This window comes from Arachis ipaensis, chromosome B02 (assembly GCF_000816755.2).
Source record: "Arachis ipaensis cultivar K30076 chromosome B02, Araip1.1, whole genome shotgun sequence".
Taxonomy (NCBI): Eukaryota; Viridiplantae; Streptophyta; class Magnoliopsida; order Fabales; family Fabaceae; genus Arachis; species Arachis ipaensis.
In genome coordinates, this window is record NC_029786.2 from 76,673,029 (window position 1) to 76,695,162 (window position 22,134).

Sequence of the window (22,134 nt, forward strand, 5' to 3'; positions counted from 1 at the left end):
CAGATTTAGGCAGTAAGCTGGCGTTGAACGCCAGTTTACGTCATCTATTCTTGGCCAAAGTATGGACTATTATATATTTCCTGAAAGCCCTGGATGTCTAATTTCCAACGCAATTGGAAGTGCACCATTTTGAGTTTTGTAGCTCCAGAAAATCCACTTTGAGTGCAGGGAGGTCAGAATCCAACAGCATCAGCAGTCCTTCTTCAACCTCTGAATCTGATTTTTGCAGGATCTCTTGATTTGCAGTCAAATGTTCTACCACTGAGCTATAGACCCTTGATGGAAGCTTTTGTCTTCCCTTTCCTCTTTCTAGAGGTTTTTCTGGCCTTAGGTGCCATCAATGGTAATGGAAAAACAAAAATCTCATGCTTTTACCACACCAAACTTAGAATGTTGCTCGCCCTCGAGCAAAAGAAGAAAAAATAGAAGAAGAAGAAGAAGAAGATATGGAGGAGATGGAGGGATGTGGGCATGGATGTGAGTGGTGAATAGAAAACAAAAGGGATGGTCATGAATGGAGAAAGAGAGGGTGAGGTGGGTAGGGATCCTGTGAGGTCCACAGATCCTTAGATGATCCTGTGGGGTCCACAGATCCTGAGGTGTCAAGGCATTTACATCCCTGCACCAATTTAGGCATGCAAAATACCCTTGCACACAACTCTGGGCGTTCAGCGCCAGGTTGGTGCCCATTTTGGGTGTTCAACGCCCATTTGTTGCCATTTCTGGCGTTGAACGCCAGAACCATGCTTGTTCTGGGCGTTCAGCGCCAGGATGCTGCCCATTTTGGGCGTTCAGCGCCAGAACTATGCTCTGTTCTAGCGTTGAACGCCAGGCAGATGCTTCCTCCAGGGTGTGATTTTTCTTCTGCTGTTTTTGATTCTGTTTTTGATTTTTTTTGTTTATTTTGTGACTCCACATGATCATCAGACATGACAAGCCTAACATGCCCTATCCAGAAGAATTGGGCATGACTCCATTGAGGTGATTAGTTGAAGACCAATCCCAAAGCAGTTTGGGTATGGCTTTACAGCCAGATATGCTTCAACATGCTTCATGAAACACTAGAATTCATTCTTAAAAATTCTGAAGAAAAATAATATTTTTGAAAACATTTTTTTTTCGAAAACAAGTGAGAAATTTTTGAAAAATTTTTGAAAGGAAAACAAAAAGAAAATTACCCAATCTGAGCAACAAGATGAACCGTCAGTTGTCCAAACTCGAACAATCCCCGGCAACGGCGCCAAAAACTTGGTATGCGAAATTGCTACTCAGGTTGTGAATTGTTGTTCGAAATTGATTCCCTGGCAATGGCACCAAAAACGGATGCACAGGACCATGGTCTAAACATATCTTCACAACTTCGCATAACTAACCAGCAAGTGCACTAGGTCGTCCAAGTAATACCTTACGTGAGTAAGGGTCGAATCCCACGGAGATTGTCGGTATGAAGCAAGCTATGGTCACCTTGTAAATCTCAGTCAGGCGGATATAAAACAGTAATGGGTTTTCGAAAATAAAATAATAGAATAGGGATAGAGGTACTTATGTAAATCATTGGTAGGAATTTCAGATAAGCGAATGGAGATGCTTTTCGTTCCTCTGATAATTCTAGATCACTCATCAAGCAAAAGTGTTTAGCAAGATTTTGCTAGGTATGCAATATTTTCAACCAATTAATTGAGCACATCAATAGTAGAAAATATAAGCCACAGTATGCAGGCCATAAATCATCATCCTTTTTTCTAGCACTTGCATTGTTAAGTCCAGAAAGCATTTATTTCTTCAACCTCCTTTCTTCATTGTTATCCTCTAAAAGTATTCCTTTATTCCCAAATATTCCAAATTTGTCTCAATAAACACTACTAGAAAATTAGTTATTACAGATGGATATTTTCGACGGATTTTATCCCACGGAAATACAGACAGAATTTCAGAGGAATTTTTTGTCGAAAAATAAAAAAAATGAATTAGCATAAATTACAGATGGAAAATAGAATCCGTCGATAATTCTGTCGGTAAAATTAATTTTTTTCGTGGAAAATATTTACAGACGGAAAATCCGTCTGTAATTAAATAGACAGAACGATGCGTTTTATTAAATTATTACAGACGAAAAATCTGTCTGTAATTTAAAATTTTCCGTCGAAAATATTAGAATAAGGAGTTAGGTTCCCGAAACTCCGAGTGGTTCATTTCACTTTTTCACGTTTTCCTTGAATTACTCCCTGCCTTCTCTCTCCCTTGAAGATGTGACGTCCTCCGCTATCGCTGCCACCGCGGCTCACGTCGCACGAGCTCCCTCCATCGCCCTCATCGCGTTTGCTCCCTTCGTTGCCGTCGTCGTACGAGCTCTCTCCGCCGTGCTCTTGTCTTACGAGTTCCTTTCGCCGTCGCTCTCGTCGCTGCTTCTTCTCTCCTCGCCGGAGGCTTGTCATCATCTCTTCTCGTCGCCGTTAGTTCAGGTAGGCCTCCGCCTCCTTCTCGTCCATATCCCTACCCCTTCCATTGTGATTCTATTCTGATTTCATTATCCTAGCCCTAGCCCTGTCCCTTCCCTGTTGCTGCTGCAGAGAACCAAGTTTCTAAATTCTAACGTATGAATTTTGAATATTCCTGTAATTTGTATATTCCTGTATGTTCCCTCCCCCTCGGTCTCCACCTAAGATAGATCCACCAACCACACTGCAAAATCCTCAACCCAAGATTCTCGAACCTTCTCAGATCCAAGTTCGTTAATCCCACTTTCTTTGTCTCACTCACACTTTCTTTCACATTCTTAGTCGCTTCTTTTCCCTAACGAATTGCTGACCTTTCACTTACACACAAGCAATACGATGCCGAATCATAGCTAACAGTGAAATTCAGTCAACAAAACCCTAATTGGTTGTTTCTTCTATTTTGTTTGAGAATTTAGGGAATAAGAAAGAGCGAAAAAGAATGGGTGAGTGATAAACCCCAATTTTGTGGTTTATATTGTGTAGAATTTGGGAGTTTTTGTCAATATTTCTCACACTTATTCACAATAAATGCATGATTTTGTGTTCTCATCCTAATATTGCTCTATGATGAAAAACATGCTTATTTTGCCTTAAAATTGCTATATTTTGATCCTCTTTTATTGCCATTCGATGCCGTGATGTATTTGTTGAGTGATTTCAGGATTTATAGGACAAGAATGGCCTAGAAGAGAGAAAGAAAGCATGCACAAAAGGAAGGAACATGAAGATTTGGATTTTGGGAACTTCAACATCGGCACGCACGCATGGCGCGCACGCGCGGAAAGCTGCACGTGACCTCATTAAAGGAAATCGTGCCTGGTGATTTCTGAGGCTCATCAAGCCCAACTTCAAACTGTTTCTACATGGAAAAGACCCAAGGATGCTAGGGGGAAAGGGGGGATTAATCATTTTATACTTAGACATAATTTTAGCTAGTTTTTGGTTCTTTGTTCTTCTAAAGAGAGAAACCTTTGTTCCTCTCTAGATCTAGCCTTAATTTGATCTTCCCTTGTTGAATTCTGAATTGGATCTTGTTAATTACTAGTTTTAATTTTTTAATTTGAATTCTCTAGTATAAGTTTGTTTAGATCTTGTGTTAGTTTTATGTTTTCTTGTTGTTTGTCATTTTATACCCATTTCATGAATCTTGTAGATCTTGATTTGTTATTGTTGCATTGATAATTTCCATGATTAATTGTGTTGTTTGAATGATTGTATGTTGATAATTGTTAGTGGGTCCTTGTTAGTTCCAATTTAATTGCAATTTAAATAGGTCTTTTATTAATGCTTACCATGTGTTTGATGAAATGTTTCCTTTGATTATGGAGTAGTTATCTTTATTCTTGGCCTAGGCTAAGGGAATTGGGTAAGCTTGAGTCATTGAGTCTAATGGATTTGATGATTTGGGAACCCTTAGTGGTCAATTTGATAGCCATTGACACTAGCCTACTACCAAGTTAATTGGTAGTTAGGTTGGACCTTATGGGTTGATGTTGACCAAACCATTTAATATACTTCAAGTATAGAAGTAAACTTAATGAGTTTGGTTCCTCATAATTGTTAAGATATGGTTATCAGACAAGGATAGTGATCTCAATTCCCATGCCTAGCCAAGAGTTGCTTTTATCATTCGTATTTGAAAACCCAAAAATCTTGATTGCTTTATCTTAGTTGTAGTTACTTGTTTAGTTTAGAATAGAATTACTTTGGATGTTATTTTATGAGTTTGGGATTATTTACATTTTGCTCTAATCGTTTGCATTAGTCTCTTACATTCCAAGATTACTTGCTTGTTAAGATTCCTAGTTTAATTTCTTGCTCATGACTTGCAACCCCAGATTTCTAACCAATGTTGAAGCACATGTTTGCCCATTCTTTGTGAGACGACCCGAGGTTTGAATACTTCGGTTACTTTTATTGGGGTTGAACTTGTGACAACCAATTTCCTTCTAAATTTGATACTCGAGGATTGTTGTTGGGAAGAGCTATACTTGCAACGGGATTTTATTGAGAAATTCTATACCAACATAGTCCACGGGGCCCATCAAATTTTTGGCGCCGTTGCCGAGGAATGGTTGCAATATATGCCTTGATATTGGTTATGTAAATATGTGAATATTGTAGATAGTTTACTTTCTTCTAATACTTAGCTATAGTTTAGATTTCTTTTGTATGTGTGCTATGACTCCCAAGTTTGATGACTCGGTCTCAACCGAATTCTAGCTTAGTCGAGTTTGATCCTGAGATTGAAAGAACCTTGTTACACACTCGGCAAGCTAGACGGCGGTTGGATTATACGGCTAGTACTTCGGCCTCTCTTGAGGAACATACCGAATCACTAGACGGTACCGAGAGTGACTTGGAGTCCGCTACTTCCTATTCTTCTGTTGGCACTACTAATACATCGTTGCATCCTACAGGTGAGCCATACATGGCGGAGCCACGACGGATCACTTTGCATGAGCAAGGAACTCGGAATATCATACTCCAACCTTTGCATCAAGGTATCCTAACCTTGATCCAAACTTTGAGTTGAAGAGTAGCTTGATAAATTTACTTCCTAAGTATCATGGGTTGCCGGGTCAAGACCCCATCCGACATCTAAGAGATTTTCAAGTTTCTTGTTCTACGGCTCGAAGGCATGGAGCCGATGAGTTGGCTATTATGGTCTTTGCCTTCCCTTTTTCTCTTGAAGGGAAAGCAAAGATGTGGTTTTATTCACAACCGGATGAAATTGTGACCAATTGGAATTTCTTGAGAAGAGAGTTTCTAGATAAATTCTTCCCACCGGAGAAGACCGACTACATCCAGAAGGAGATTTTGGGTGCAAAAAGACCAAGAGAGTTTGTATGAGTATTGGACTCGGTTCAAGAGGCTATTGGAATCTTGTCCACACCATGGATTGAACACTCACTTGCTCATTAGTTACTTCACTAGAGGTCTTAGTGCGGAAGATAGAAGATTGCTCACCGCTTCTAGTGGCAGTTTCCTTTCAAAGAACAAGACGGAGGGAGAAGCTTGGAAATTGATAAATGATGTTGTCGAGGCTACACAACATGTAAGGGTGAGAAGTAATCCTCTCAAGGGTGTGGTAGAACCATCCCCTTCCGAAGCAAGCTTAACCACAACCAATCTTCGTCTCAATATCACAACAACAACCACCAAGCCAACCAAAATCACCACAACCAAAACCAAAGCAACTATACCAAATACCAAGCACCACACCATAGACAACAATCCAACCAAGCCTCTTCATCTTCCACCAATCAATTCGATGAGCTTAGAACCGTTAAGGAGAAATGAGATGAGAGCTATAAGGCTCAATTTGATACCATGGGCGCTCAATTAGCCAATCTCACCGACATGATCTCGAAGATGTCCATGTCCTCCAATAACACCAACCAACCCTCAAGCTCTTCTATCCTTCCTTCCCAATCCCAACCAAACCCCAAGGCGGTCTCAACGCCATCACTCTACGGTCGGGGACTACATTAGAGGAGATACCTCCTAGGGTCATGGAAGACATTCATGAGGAAGAGGTGGTTGTTGAAGCTCCACATGAAGAGGAGGAGGTAGACAAAAAGCATGATGAAGAAGGTGTAAGCCTTAAGGAACCCAAGAGGAAAGCTATAGTGGATGAGTCCATTCCTATTCCATTCCCTTCCTTGGTGAAGAAAGCAAAGAAAATGCCGGAATTCGATTTAAACATGCTTCAAGTGTTCAAGAAGGTTGAGGTAATCATACAACTTCTTGATACTATCCAACAAATTCCGAAGTATGCAAAATTTCTGAAAGACTTGTGCACACACAAGGATAGGATAGGAGAGTTGGAGACATTATCCTTGGGTAGTTTAATTTCTTCCTTGATGGAACCTATTCCAAAGAAATGTGGTGACCCTGGACCTTGTTTAGTGTCCTGTTGTATTGGTGGACATACTTTTCATGACTGTACGTGTGATCTAGGAGCTTGTGTAAGCATCATGCCACTTTCTATCTTTGTGCGGTTGAATTTAGCTCCATTAAAGAAGTCGGCGGCAAAGTTTACCTTAGCCGATAAAAGTATGATCACTGTGATGGGAATAACAGAAGATGTACTTGTGGCAATCAAGGACTTGGTCTTTCCGGTTGACTTTTACATCCTTGAAATGCCTCCAACAGAAAATAGAAGCTTATCCTCCGCTCTACCTGGTAGACCCTTTCTTAAGACCTCTAAATTCAAGTTAGATGCCTTCACCAGCACATATTACTTTGAGGTTGGAGACAAGACTATCAAGTTCAATTTGGAAGAAGCCATGAAGCATCCTCCCGAAGAGCACTCCGTGCCCCGATATGATGTAATTGATGAAGTGGTAGCGGAAGTGCAAGAAGAAAACCACCACAAGCTATGCTATCCTATTTTTGAAGAGACGAATGACCAAGAGGATGAACATGAGAAAGTTGTTGAGAATGAATTCCGTGAGCTTGATGAAAAGGAACCTCAGCTTGAGGCAAAAAGTGAATTGAAGCCTCTTCCATCTCATTTGAAGTATGCTTTCTTAGAGAACAACCAAAAGTTTTCGGTCATTATTGCTAGTGAGCTTTCGAGTGAAGAAGAAGAAAAGCTCCTAGATGTTCTAAGAAGGTACAAGAAGGCAATTGGTTGGAGCCTAGCTGATATTGTGGGGATTGACCCTCGCAAATGCATGCATCGTATATTTCTCCAAGAGGGAGCTAGGCCGGTTAGGCAACTGCAAAGGAGGCTCAACCCGACCATCCTTGATGTGGTAAAGAAGGAGGTCACTAGGCTACTTGATGCGGGTATCATATACCCAATTTCTGACAGTGAATGAGTGAGCCCGGTGCAAATTGTTCCCAATAAATCAGGCATCACTGCGGTTAAGAAGGATGATGGTGGAGTGGTCACCAAGAGAGTACAAAATGCATGACGAGTGTGCATCGACTATAGAAGATTGAACGCCGCTACAAGAAAGGACCACTACCCTTTGCTCTTTATCGATCAGATGTTGGACCGTTTGGCGGGTAAATCCCATTATTGCTTTCTTGATGGATTCCCTGGTTACTTCCAGATTCACATTGCTCCTGAAGATCAGGAAAAGACCACATTCACTTTCCCTTTTAGCACCTTTGCCTACAAAAGGATGCCATTTGGACTATGTAATGCACATGCTACCTTTCAGTGGTGTATGACCAGTGTCTTTTCCGATTTAATGGAGAATTGTCTGGAAGTCTTTATGGATGACTTCAGTGTTTATGGAACTTCATTTGACTGTTGTTTAGAGAACTTGGCCAAGGTCATAGCTAGATGTGTTGACACTAACCTTGTCTTGAATTTTGAGAAATGTCACTTTATGGTAAGGTAAGGTATAGTGTTAGGACATGTAGTATCTAGTGAAGGCATTTCTGTAGACCCGGCCAAGGTCGATGTTATCACCACTTTACCTCACCCCTCATCTGTGAGGGAGGTCCGCTCGTTTTTGGGACATGCAGGATTTTACAGGCGCTTTATCAAAGATTTCAGCAAAATTACTTTGCCATTGTCGCGCCTACTCCGAAAAGATGTGGATTTTGAGTTATTTGAAGGGCTAAGGAGAGTTCTTACCACAGCACTGGTTGTGCGAGGCCCCAACTAGACGTTGCCATTCGAGATAATGTACGATGCATCAAACCATGATGTAGGTGCCGCGCTTGCACAGCGCGATGGTAAACTCCTTTATGTCATTGCTTACTCTTCTAAAACACTGGATGCAGCACAATCCAACTATACCACTACAGAAAAGGAACTCCTAGCTATTGTTCATGCTTTAGATAAATTCAGATCTTATTTGCTAGGTTCCAAGATAGTGATATACATGGATCATGCAGCTTTAAAGTACTTATTGACAAAGAATGAGTCAAAGCCTAGACTTATATGTTGGATCTTGCTTTTGCAAGAATTCGACATTGAGATTAGGGACCGGAGTGGGTCTCCAAACTTGGTTGCGGATCATTTAAGCTGCCTTGAGAATTTAAAATTTGACCCAGTCCCGATCAATGACTGAAAAAGAGAGAAACTCTTGCGCGATCTAGAATTTTCACAAATAAATTCGTGTTGTAAGTATAGCTTCTAGACCGACAAGAATTCCTTTCTTACAAAAGTTTTGGTTGTCACAATTAATAAACCCCTAAATAAATTGATAACCGAAGTATTTAAACCTCGGGTCGTCTTCTCTAGGAATTGCAGGGAAGTGTGATTTATTATTGGTTATGGAAAAGTGTGTTTTGGGGTTTCGGATTAAGATAAAAAGCAAGAATAGCAATGGCAGAGGAAATAAAATAATAACAATAAAAAGCCTTGATTAGGAGAGATCAATCAGAAGTTCTATCCTTGTTGGATTCTTCTCAAGATCAATTGATAATTGAAGGTTACTTCTACTTAGTTATCCTTTACCAAGTAAAGTAAAAGAAAGTCAAGTAAGTTGGAAGTCTACTTCTATTCACAAGTTTTAATCCTCTCCTTTGGGAAGGATTAGCGTTAGTGACTAGAAAGCCAGCCAACAATAAACCCAATTACAATTTAACTCTTGAGTAATTCAACTCAAGGGTCTCCAAATATTAATCAACTCCAAAATCAAGTTCGGACTTAACTTAGAACATCAATTAATAACAAACAATAGAAGAAGTGATAAATTTGAAATACCTCAAATTGCATTAAATAAAAGAAATCAAGTTAAACATGAGAATTCATGAACCAAATTGGAAAAATAAATAAAAGAAATATTGAACCTGGAAATTGAGAAGAAGCAATCCTAAAACTAAGAGAATTCCTAAATCCTAAAACCTAAGAGAGAGGAGAGAACCTCTCTCTCTAAAAAACTACATCTAAAACCTAAAACTATGTATAAATGTATGTTGTATCATGAATGGATGCATTTTTCCACTTTATAGCCTCTAATCTGTGTTTTCCGGGCCAAAAACTGGGTCAAAAATAGCCCAGAAATCGCCCTCAACAATTTCTGGTATGTACAGGTCGCGGCAAAGTGACGCAGAGGCGTCGTCCACGCGTTTGCGCAGATTGCATTTTTGTCAGGTCACGCGTCCGCGTGATTCACGTGTTCACGTTGCTTGAATTCGGGGCAGCTATGACAAATTATATATCGTTGCGAAGCCCCGGACGTTAGCTTTCCAACGCAACTAAAACCATGTCATTTGGATCTCTGTAGCTCAAGTTATGGTCGATTTAGTACCAAAAGGTCAGGCTGGACAGCTTAGCAATTTCTTCAACTTCTTGTATTTCTTCCACTTTTGCATGCTTTCTTTCCATCCTCTGAGTCATTCCTGCCCTTTAATCTCTGAAAACACTTAACACACATATCATGGCATCGAATGGTAATAAGAGAGGATTTAAAATTAGCAATTTAAAGGCCTAGGAAACATGTTTTCAATCATAGCACAAGATCAGGAAGGAAAATGTAAAACATGCGAATCCTATGAATAAGTGGGTGAAAAGCTGATAAAAACCACTCAAATTAGCACAAGATAAACCATAAAATAGTGGTTTATCAACCTTCCCACACTTAAACATTAGCATGTCCTCATGCTAAGCTCAAGAGAAGCTATAAAGGAGTGAAGAGGAATGGTAAAATGTATGAAATGCAGTCCTATCTATATGAATGCAACTAAATGTGAAATGCTTCTACCTACTTGGTTAAAAATAAATAAGTTCTCCAAGACAAACATAAATAAAATTCCACTAATTCAAACCATACAGTAAAAACAAGTAAACTTGTTAGAAGATAGCTCATGAAAGCAGGGAATATAGAATCAAGCATTGAACCCTTACTGGTAGTGTATATCACTCTAACTCTCAAGTGTCTAGGGTAAATCACTCTACTCTTCCCTATTCATGCTTTCTAGACTTTGTTCTTCATCTAACCAATCAACAAAAAAGTTAATGTACATATGCAAAAATCATGAGGTCTTTTCAAGGTTGTAATGGGGCTATAAGATCTAACCTAACATATACATACTTTATATAAGTTAAAATGCTTTACCTAGCTACCCAAATTTTTTCCACTTTTGTATTACATGCTCATGTATCAAACTTATTTTTGAATTTTGTTCCATGTGCATTGATTCTTTTTATTTTGCGTTTGGGGTAATATTATTATTATTATTATTATTTTCAATGCACATGGTAATTTAATTATTTTGATTTCACATGAGCATGCTTCCCAAATTTTCAAATAACTTATTCAATTTAATTCCCTTTTTTTTCTATCATCCCATGTTCCCATAAAATTTCCCATACTTAAATTATACACAATATCTATCTTAAGCTAACCAAGAATTCAACTTGGGATTTTTATTTTGTTTTTCTGCTTAAGGCTAGTAATGTGGTTATGGAATAGAGGGGGGTTAAAAAGCTCAAAGTGGCTAACAAGGGTGACATAAAAGGGTAGGCTTATTTGGGATAAGTGGGTGAAAACAAGTAATGGCCTCAATCATATGCAAGCATATAAATACACTAAATAATGGACATATAGAGTGGAACAAAGTAAAGATTGCAATTATAGAGAAGAAAACACACAAGAATAAAATATTTATGGTTAACTAATGTAACCATGTAATTAATCTCAAAATCTCACAGGTTGTGTGTTCTTTGGCTCAAAAATCATGTTCCAAATATAACTTCAAACAAATTTAACACATAGAAAATTTTAATTTTTTTTATTTAAATTAGTGAATTTTTTTTTTCAAAAATAGGGTCCTAGAAAGAAACTTATTATTTTTCAACCAAGTAGTATTTAAATGTAAACAATCAACTACACATGCAATCTATTATGCAATGCAACAATGAACTAATGAAGAAAATAAGACATTGGTGTTGAGAAGAGAATAACTAACCCATGGAGATTGGTATCGACCTCCCTACACTTAAAGGTTGCACCGTCCTCGGTGCATGCAGAGATGTGCAGGTGGACGGGCTGCTACAACTGATGCTTTTCTCTAGAGATTGTGCAGATGGACTTATCTGTCTCCCCTTTTAGAAGTTTTCCTTTTCCCTTCTTTGGTGGCCAGCCTGAAAGAAGAGAAAAAAGAAGAAAAAGTAACCCAGAAATAAAGATAAAAAAATAAATAAAGTCTGGGTGGGTTAATGCCAAATAATGGGGGTCTTAATTACATGGTAGCTACAACATGAAAGTGAGAAAATAATAGAAGCACATGGTATACCAGTGGTGTAAAATTTGCAATAAAGGGGAGGGGTGTGGGTAATGAAAGACAGTATAAGTTCATATCAATGCAAAAAGGAGCACAGGTATAAAAGATTGGCATTGATTTAAATAATATTACCCAATCAGAATAAAACAAGTCACTAAGCACCCAAAATAATACAAGAGAAGATGCAACAGTTAAATAAGAAAATTTAACACCAACGAAAAAATAATAAATTTAGAAAAGAAAATAAAAATATGCACAAAATTAAAATGCAATGAATGAAAGTATGCAAATTAAGTAAAATAGAATGAAGGTGAAAAAGAATGAGAAGTGAAAGAGATAAAGTAAGAAAGAAAGAAGAAAGAAGGAAAGATAGAAGAAATTAGGATTAGAAAAGAAAAGATGAGATAATTGGCGCGGATTTGGATAAGTTGTGCGGCGCAGGCGACGCGGACGCGTGAGTGACGCGGTCGCGTGGTGTGCGATAAGGTCAGGTGACGCGAACGCGTGGGTCACGCGATCGCGTGGCCTGATTTGTGCGATTGGCGCGAGTGCAGCCTCGCGTTCGCGCAACTCTCTATTCGAAACTCTTTTTGCCAAATTTTTGGGTGACGCGGTTGCGTGGTTGACGCGATCGCGTGGATGGCCATTTTTGGAAAACGACGCGGTCGCGTGGGAACGCATTCACGTGGGAGGGCTTGGGCTTCCAGCACGAGTCCAGCCCCATTCCAGCCCAACATACTGCCATACACCCCTTTACGTCGATTTTACAGAGCCACGCGTTCGCGTGGGTGACGCGGACGCGTGGGAGGCTATTTCACAAACGACGCGAACGCGTCAGCGATGCGGTCGCGTGATCATATTTGTGCCTAAGGCACGCCTCCAGCCACGCTTTCGCGTGACTCTCTGTTCACTTTTCTTTTCTTCCTAATGCACCTGTGACGCGGACGCGTCAACGATGCTTAAGCGTCGCATTCGTGTTTTTTTTTTTTAATGTAAAAAAAATGCAGAATGCAGAATGCATATGCTTATGCAAAATTTATGAATGACCACTAATAAAAATGAAAATAAAATAAAATAAAACAAAGAATAAAAATGAAAGATCATACCATGGTGGGTTGTCTCCCACCTAACACTTTTAGTTATTGTCCTTAAGTTGGACATTTGGAGAGTCCTTTGTTATGGTGGCTTGTGCTTGAACGCATCCAAGAATCTCCACCAATGTTTGTGATTCCAATGGCCTCCGGAGTCCCAAACTAGGCGCAGAAAGCCTTCAAGTAGGTTAAAGCAAGTGACAAGGCCCCAAGAGTATTGATTTCTAGACTGAATTCCGGGGTCCCAAACCTTGTTTTTGCACACGTCTTCTTGTTGATCATTAGTGTTCCAACCGGGTGGCAGGCAATCTAAATTCTCACTAAAGCGGCCAAACAACTTCCTAGATCCATTCAGTTGAGCTTTACACCAACCTTTGCATTTAAACTTTGAGCTTTCCACCATATTGAATCTTGCATGACGACTCCTACTACTAACCATCTCCCTGTTACTCTTAAAGCCACAAAGAGCTCTAAACTGACAATCTGTTTCAAGCAAAGCATATTCAAGTGAGCTAATTAAGCTTAGAGATGAGAGATTTACCCACTTGAATGAAGGGATGGATGGTGATGGCTTTGGGGAAGAGGTCTCCAGCAACCTTGGCAAGGTGATTTCCAGCTCCATTCCCTTGGGCTCTTCTTTGACAACTTCCACCTCTTTGTAAGCTTCTTCAATTTCAACCTCTTTCTCTTGGTAGATTTCTTCCAATTCAGTCTCTTCTTCATTACTTACCAAGGGCATAGGAGGTTGTGCTTCTTCTTCTTGAATCTCCATCTCAAGTCCAATGGGAGAGGATTCAATTGTAGATAAGAATTCATTAATGATTGAATCCATCTCTTGATCATCCCCTTCAAAGTCTTCAACCATGATATGCTTTGAAGGTTGTACACCCTCCTCAATATCAATTTCAAACTCCTTAGAAGGGGGCTCTATGACTTGAGTTTCCCATGGAGGTTCCGCATCTACCAAGTCTTCAACTACTTCTTCCTCTTCAACGATCACGGCTTCCTCCAATTGTTCCAATATAAAGTCGTGCTGCTCACTATCCACCAGAGTTTCTAGTGTCTCCTTCATGCTACGTTCTTCAGTAGATTCTCCACATGAAACCGTGGGGTTCCTTGAGTGTTCAGATGTTGGGAAGCTAATTGATTTACTACCTCGGTTAAGGCAGTCACTAATTCCAGTACATTCTTTTTCATCTTCGCTTGCCCTTGAAGAAGACCACGAAGGATGTCATCCATTGGAGATTAGGGTGGATATGAGGGTTCATTATTTTGGAGAAAGGGTTCATAATAGGAAGGTGGTTCTTCTTGATAAGGATATGGAGATGGTGAATATTGAGGTGGTGGTTCTGGGTGTGGTTCATATGGTGGTTGGTGTGGTGGATACAAGTTAGGGTCATATGGTGGTGTTTGGTGGTAAGGGGCTTGTGAGTATGGTGGTTCAAAGTTGTGTTGAGGAGATGGTTCATAAGCATATGGCGGGGCTTATTGGTAACTACAGGAGGGTCCACCATAGTCATCATTTTGGTATGCATCACAAAATGGTTATTGGTTATAGTGCATTGGAGGGGGTTGTTGTCAAGAGGGTTGATCAAATCCTCGTGGCTCCTCCCATCTTTGATTCTTCCAACCTTGATGCCTATTTTCATTATAGTTTCCATTCCTTACAACAACATTGGAACCAAACTTAAAGCGATGGGGGTGAGAACTCATAATAGCAAATAAAAATTAAAATAAAAATAAAAACAAATTTAAATTAAAAGGTTATTGAAATTTAAATTTTTAAATTTAAAAATTAAATTTTGAATTTTGAATTTTAAATTTTGAAATTTGAAATTTGAAATTTGAAATTTGAAATTTGAAATTTAAATTTTGAATTTTGATTTTTGAATTTTAAATTTTGAATTTTGAATTTTGAGAAAGTCAACAATATAAGATAAAAATTTGAAAAAGATTTAAATTTTGAAAAGGTTTGATTTTTAAAATTTTAAATTTAAAATTTGAAATTTGAATTTTGAATTTTGGAATTTAATTGAAATTTGAAATTTGAATTTGAAATAAGATAAGATAAGATTTTGAAAAAGATATGATTTTTGAAAAAAGATTTGAATTTTGAAATTTAAAACTAAGATAAGATAAGATAAAAACATTTTAAAATAAAAATCTGAAAAAAAAATTTTTATAACTAAATAAAAACCAATAACCTCTTAATTTACGAAAAAGCAAAAATAAAAATAAAAATAAAAACAAATCAAAAAGCAAATATATACAATAACCAATAATAAGGCACACGTTTGCAATTCTCCGGCAACGGCACCATTTTGAAAAAGAGCGAAACTCTCGCGCGATCTAGAATTTTCACAAATAAATTCGCGTTGTAAGTATAGCTTCTAGACCGACAAGAATTTCTTTCTTACAAAAGTTTTGGTTGTCACAATTAACAAACCCCTAAATAAATTGACAACCGAAGTATTTAAACCTCGGGTCGTCTTCTCAAGGAATTGCAGGAAAGTGTGATTTATTATTGGTTATGGAAAAGTGTGTTTTGGGGTTTCGGATTAAGATAAAAAGCAAGAATAGCAATGGCAGAGGAAATAAAATAATAACAATAAAAGCCTTGATTAGGAGATATCAATCGGAAGTTCTATCCTTGTTGGATTCTTCTCAAGATCAATTGATAATTGAAGGTTGCTTCTACTTAGTTATCATTTACCAAGTAAAGTAAAAGAAAGTCAAGTAAGTTGGAAGTCTACTTCTATTCACAAGTTCTAATCCTCTCCCTTGGGAAGGATTAGCGTTAGTGACTAGAGAGCCAGCCAACAATAAACCCAATTATAATTTAACTCTTGAGTAATTCAACTCAAGGGTCTCCAAATATTAATCAACTCCAAAATCAAGTTCGGATCTAACTTAGAACATCAATTAATAACAAACAATAGAAGAAGTGATAAATCTGAAATACCTCAAATTGCATTAAATAAAAGAAATCAAGTTAAACATGAGAATTCATGAACCAAATTGGAAAAATAAATAAAAGAAATATTGAATCTGGAAATTGAGAAGAAGCAATCCTAAAACTAAGAAAATTCCTAAATCCTAAAACCTAAGAGAGAGGAGAGAACCTCTCTCTCTAAAAAACTACATCTAAAACCTAAAACTATGTATGAATGTATGTTGTATCATGAATGGATGCATTTCCCCACTTTATAGCCTCTAATCTGTGTTTTTCGGGCCGAAAAATGGGTCAAAAATAGCCCAGAAATCGCCCCCAGCGATTTCTGGTACATACAGGTCGCGGCAAAGTGACGCGGAGGCGTCGTCCACGCGTTTGCGTGGATTGCATTTTTGCCAGGTCATGCGTCCGCGATATTCACGCGTTCGCATCGCCTGACTTCGGAACAGCTATGGCAAATTATAAATCTTCGCAAAGCCCCGGACGTTAGCTTTCCAACTCAACTAAAACCGCGTCATTTGGACCTTTGTAGCTCAAGTTATGGTCAATTTAGTACCAGAAGGTCAGGCTGGACAGCTTAGCAATTTCTTCTACTTCTTGTATTCCTTCCACTTTTGCATGCTTCCTTTCCATCCTCTGAGTCATTCCTGCCCTTTAATATCTGAAAGCACTTCAGACACATATCACGGCATCGAATGGTAATAAGAGATGATTTAAAATTAGCAATTTAAAGGCCCAGGAAACATGTTTTTAATCATAGCACAAGATCAGGAAGGAAAATGTAAAACATGCAAATCCTATGAATAAGTGGGTGAAAAGTTGATAAAAACCACTCAAATTAGCACAAGATAAACCATAAAATAGTGGTTTATCAATGACTCATTCCCATTGGATAGTTTGCATGCTGTGTCGGATAGCTTTCCTTGGTTTGCCCCAATGGCGAACTACTTGGTTGCAAAAATCTTCCCTCCCAACTTTTCTAAAAACCAAAGGGACAAGTTGAGAAGTGATTCCAAATACTACATTTGGAATGACCCTCACTTGTGGAAGAGGGGCGCGGCCAAGTAAGTCAAAGATGTGTGCCAGAATCTGAAATTCAACCCATTCTTGAAGCTTGCCATTCGTCCAAATGTGGTGGCAATTTTGGCCCACAAAGGACAACTAAAAAGGTGTTGGATTGTGAATTCTGGTGGCCAACCTTATTCAAGGATGCTAACTGGTTCTGTATGTCTTGCCATCAGTGTCAGAAATCGGAAAACACGTCCCAAAGGGATGAGATGCCTCAGCAACCTATGTTGTTCTGTGAGATATTTGATGTATGGGGCATTGACTTTATGGGACCGTTTTCCAACTCAAGTGGGTATCTATATAATCCGTTAGCGGTTGACTACGTGTCAAAGTGGGCAGAAGCAATACCTACCCGCCTTGACGACGCCAATACCATTGTTTCTTTTATTAGAAATCACATTGTATGCCGTTATGGGTCGTCACGAGCAATCGTGAGCGACCAAGGATCCCACTTTTGTAACAGAAAAATAGAGACACTGCTCAAGCGCTATAGGGTATTGCATAAGGTTGCCACTGCTTATCATCTGCAAACCAATGGACAAGTGGAAGAGTCCAACCGGGAGATCAAGAGAATCTTGGAGAAAGTGGTCAATCCACAAAGGAAGGATTGGAGTTTCCGGTTAGGAGATACACTATGGGCGTATAGGATGGCCTACAAGACCCCGTTAGGGATGAGTCCCTTCTGGATCGTCTATGGTAAGGCATGCCACCTCCCAGTGGAAATTGAGCATAGAGCCTATTGGGCGGTAAAGCAGTGCAACATGGATCCAACCAAGGCAGGAATGGCCAAAAAATTACAACTAGAGGAGCTCGAGTGCTTGAGGAACGAAGCGTATGAGAATGCCCGAATTTACAAGGAAAAGACTTAGGCATTTCATGACCATCACATCCGGAAGAAGGATTTCCAAGAAGGTGATGAGGTTCTCCTCTACAACTCGAGGCTTAGATTCATGCCTGGCAAGCTCCGTTCTAGATGGGAAGGACCCTTCAAGGTGAAGGAGATAAAGTCCTATGGAGTGGTGGAGTTGTTTGATCCCAAAAGTGAAGCAACTTTTAAGGTGAATGTACATAGAGTAAAGAAGTACCATGGCTACAAGCTCCCAAAAGAGCTAGAGGTATTCCTGCTAACGGATGCACCTAAAGGAGGAGAAACTTAAGCAACTGAGTGTCCAACTTAAGGACGTTAAAGAAAAGTGCTTGGTGGGAGGCACCCTACCGTGGTAAGATCTTCCTTGTGAATACCATCCTATTTTTAGCCTTAGATTCTTGTGAATTTTGTGATTTCTTGATGTTGTTGATTGTATAGGAATGTTAGTTTCTTTGTTCTTGATTGGATAGATGGGATGTTCATATAGTTTTCATCATTTTGGTATGGATGAATTATTGAAGTTAGAGAAAATGCTTTGTCTCGAATGGTGCATGAATTTATAAGTGTTTTCATGCCTACTAGCTTGAACACCTACCAAAAATGTGTTAGAATAGCTTTTCTCTATATGGTGTTAAAAAATAAAAGGGAAGCAAGGAAAAAAGGGCATCCGCGCGCGAGCGCACTGTGTGTGCGCGCGCCGGAGGTGTGTTTCAAACTCCTGGGCCAAAAATCAGAGAATTGTGCCCGCTTCATGCCCATTTTGTGCTAGGCACCCACGCGTCCGCATACATGCCGCATGCGTGACACCTTGCAATTTGACCATCGACGCGCAAGCGCACTGTACGCACGCGCGCCGATAGTGCTACATAAACTCCCTGGTACAAAAACCAGAGAGTTATGCCACACTTGTGCTTAGCTTGTGCCCATACCGACGTGTCCGCGCACTGCGGGCGTCCGCGCCGGTCGCCAATCCACTCAGGCACGCGTCAGCGCACTGTGCGCGTTCGCGCGCCTGTACTGAATGCTAACTCTGGTACATATTACCCGAGACTTGGGCCAACTTTGTGCCAATCCTGTGCCAGAGGCATAGCTACACTCGCGCGTCAGCGCCATTAGCGCGTGCGCGTCCCTTGTCCGACCCTCACCGACATGCCAGCGCACTGTGCGTGCGCGCGCCGGTCGCGCAAATCAGTTTTAAAGCTGCGCGCCTTGTTTCTATCCCACTTTCTTTCTTATTTCTCTCTTTTCTTCTTCTTCCTACTCCATCACCTTTCTTATCATTCCGGCTAGAGGCGATGTGGTCTCAACCGGAAAATACTTACATCTTCCCACGAACAACCCAAGCCATGACGTAGCCCTTCCATCTACTATTGCTTCCACATCATCGTCACCACCACGACAAAGATCCGCACATCAAAGGATAAAAGATCTACACCGGAAGATTGATAGATATGAGCGGCGCAACCAACGCCGATACACTTATATCAAGAAGCTTCTGCATTATGTTACCCATAGCATGAAGGAACCCGAAATATTCACATCCACCTCAAATTTAAGTGATAGGAGCTCTGATGGAGGGGATAGTGATTGTTCCGGTCCCAACCGTCCTTTGCGCATTATTGGTAGCACGGAGGACCGTGCTAAATTCTAAGTGTGGGGAGGTCATTCGACCGATCTCCATGGGTAACAATCTCTTCCTTTCAACACCCATGGATTTATCTTTTGCTTAGTAGTTAGTACATTGCATGTGTAGTTAGTTTTGCTTGTAAATACTCCTTGCATGATAGTTAGTTTCTATAGACTTGCTTGGTCAAAATAATAACGTTTTCCCCAAGAAACTGTGTTTCGGGGTACCCTACCAATTTTGACAAAAATTTTTGCGGAAAACTTGCTTCGAGAATGTATTTTGGAACATAGTGATTGAGCTAAGAACACAAGCATGTAAGTTTTGAGCCTATTGTGTGGTTATATCTTCTAACCATTAATTCCCATTCTTGTGTGTATTGTTCTCTCTCTATGATTGTAATCCTTGCTTTGTCTAATTCTATATGTTCATTACTTTGTGTATGAATGCATTTACATGATTGAAGCCATCATTTAAATAGTCACTTTTCCCAAACGGCCTTAACCCTTTTATCTACCATTGCTAACCAATTTTGAGTCCATGATAAACCCCTTTTTGTTCTAAATAGAGCACATCAATAACCCTCAGTGAAAAACACTGGATGTCCCTAGATTTGGATCCTTGATTAGCTTAGGTGAGTTAGGGTGCGTGTCATTCAAATGGGAGGGTGTACTTGGGAACTTGGGTAGATGTAAAGGTGTGTATTTGTAATTGAATTTAAAAATTTTGGAAAGTAGGAATATACTCATGTATTGAATGATTGAGCCATGTGCATTGAAACTTTTATACATGAAACCCCAAGAAAGAGGGGACCAAAAAGAAAAGAAATTGTATGTGTATATATGAGAATGTAAGAAAAAGAAATAGAAAAATAGAAGAAACAAAAATATAAAAAAAGAAAGCAATGAAAGCGGACAAAAATGCCCCAAGGCAAAGTAATAATAACAATGCATATGGGATGTGAATTGGAAAGAATGCATGAGTATGCAAAAAGTGAAACCAATGGGTAGCTAGGTATTGTATTACAGTTGTCAGTTGTGTCCTATGTGTCTAGTGGGATCTTAGGTTAATCAAGGACTCAAATTTTAAGCTCACTTGGCCATATACATCCTTACCTTCACCCTAGCCCCATTACAACCCATGAATAAGACCTAATGATACTTGTAAGCATGCATCAAGTAATTGTTGATTGTTAGATGAAAGACAAATCTTGGAAAGCATGATTAGGAGAGGATTGAGTGACGAACCCTACACACTCGAGCGAATAGAGCGGATACACTTCCGGTGAGGGTTCGATGCTCAACTCCTTGTTCCTGGCTTTCACAAGCATTCATCTAGCAAGTTATATGCACTTCATGTTGATGTTCAAATTGGTAGGATTCATGAACTACATAGCATTTTCACCCCGTATGCTCATATTTGTTCTTGGAGGATAGATTTACCCTTGACCAAGTGGATAGATGATTTTACTTTAGTTGCATGCATTCACTTAGGAAATTTGCATTTCATAAACCCTTTCTTACCATGATCTTTGGTCTTTTTATTTTAAGCATGAGGACATGCTTGGTTTACGTGTGGGGAGATTTGATAAACCCCAATTTTATGGTTTATATTGTGTAGAATTTGGGAGGTTTTTGTCAATATTTCTCACACTTATTCACAAGAAATGCATGGTTTTGTGTTCTCTTCCTAATATTGCTCCATGATGAAAAACATGCTTATTTTGCCTTAGAATTACTATATTTTGATCCTCTTTTATTTCTATTCGATGTCGTGATATATTTGTTGAGTGATATCAGGATTTATAAGACAAGAATGGCCTAGAAGAGAGAAAGAAAGCATGCACAAAAGGAAGGAACATGAAGATTTGGATTTTGGGAACTTCAGCATCGGCGCGCACGGCACTTTGCGCACACGCGTGGATGTAGATAGCTGGAAGCAGCGCGCAAGGATGGACGCATCCGCGCAGATCAGAGAATTCCCACCGACGCGCACGCACGCATGGCGTGCACGCGCAGAAAGCTGCACGTGACCTCATTAAAGAAAATCGTGCCTGGCAATTTCTGAGGCTCATCAGGTCTAATTTCAAGTTGTTTCTGCATGGAAAAGACCCAAGGATGCTAGGGGGAAAGGGGGGATCAATCATTTTACACTTAGACATAATTTTAGCTAGTTTTTGGTTCTTTGTTCTTCTAAAGAGAGAAACCTTTGTTCCTCTCTAGATCTAGCCTTAATTTGATCTTCCCTTGTTGAATTCTGAATTGGATCTTGTTAATTACTAGTTTTAATTGTTTAATTTGAATTCTCTAGTATAAGTTTGTTTAGATCTTGTGTTAGTTTTATGTTTTCTTGTTGTTTGTCATTTTATACCCATTTCATGAATCTTGTAGATCTTGATTTGTTATTGTTGCATTGATGATTTCCATGATTAATTGTGTTGTTTGAATGATTGTATGTTGATAATTGTTAGTGGGTCCTTGTTAGTTCCAATTTAATTGCAATTTAAATAGGTCTTTTATTAATGCTTACCATGTGTTTGATGAAATGTTTCCTTTGATTATGGAGTAGTTCTCTTTACTCTTGGCCTAGGCTAAGGGAATTGGGTAAGCTTGAGTCATTGGGTCTAATGGATTTGATGATTTGGGAACCCTTAGTGGTCAATTTGATAGCCATTGACACTAGCCTACTACCAAGTTAATTGGTAGTTAGGTTGGACCTTATGGGTTGATGTTGACCAAACCATTTAATATACTTCAAGTATAAAAGTAAACTTAATGAGTTTGGTTCCTCATAATTGTTAAGATATAGTTATCAGACAAGGATAGTGATCTCAA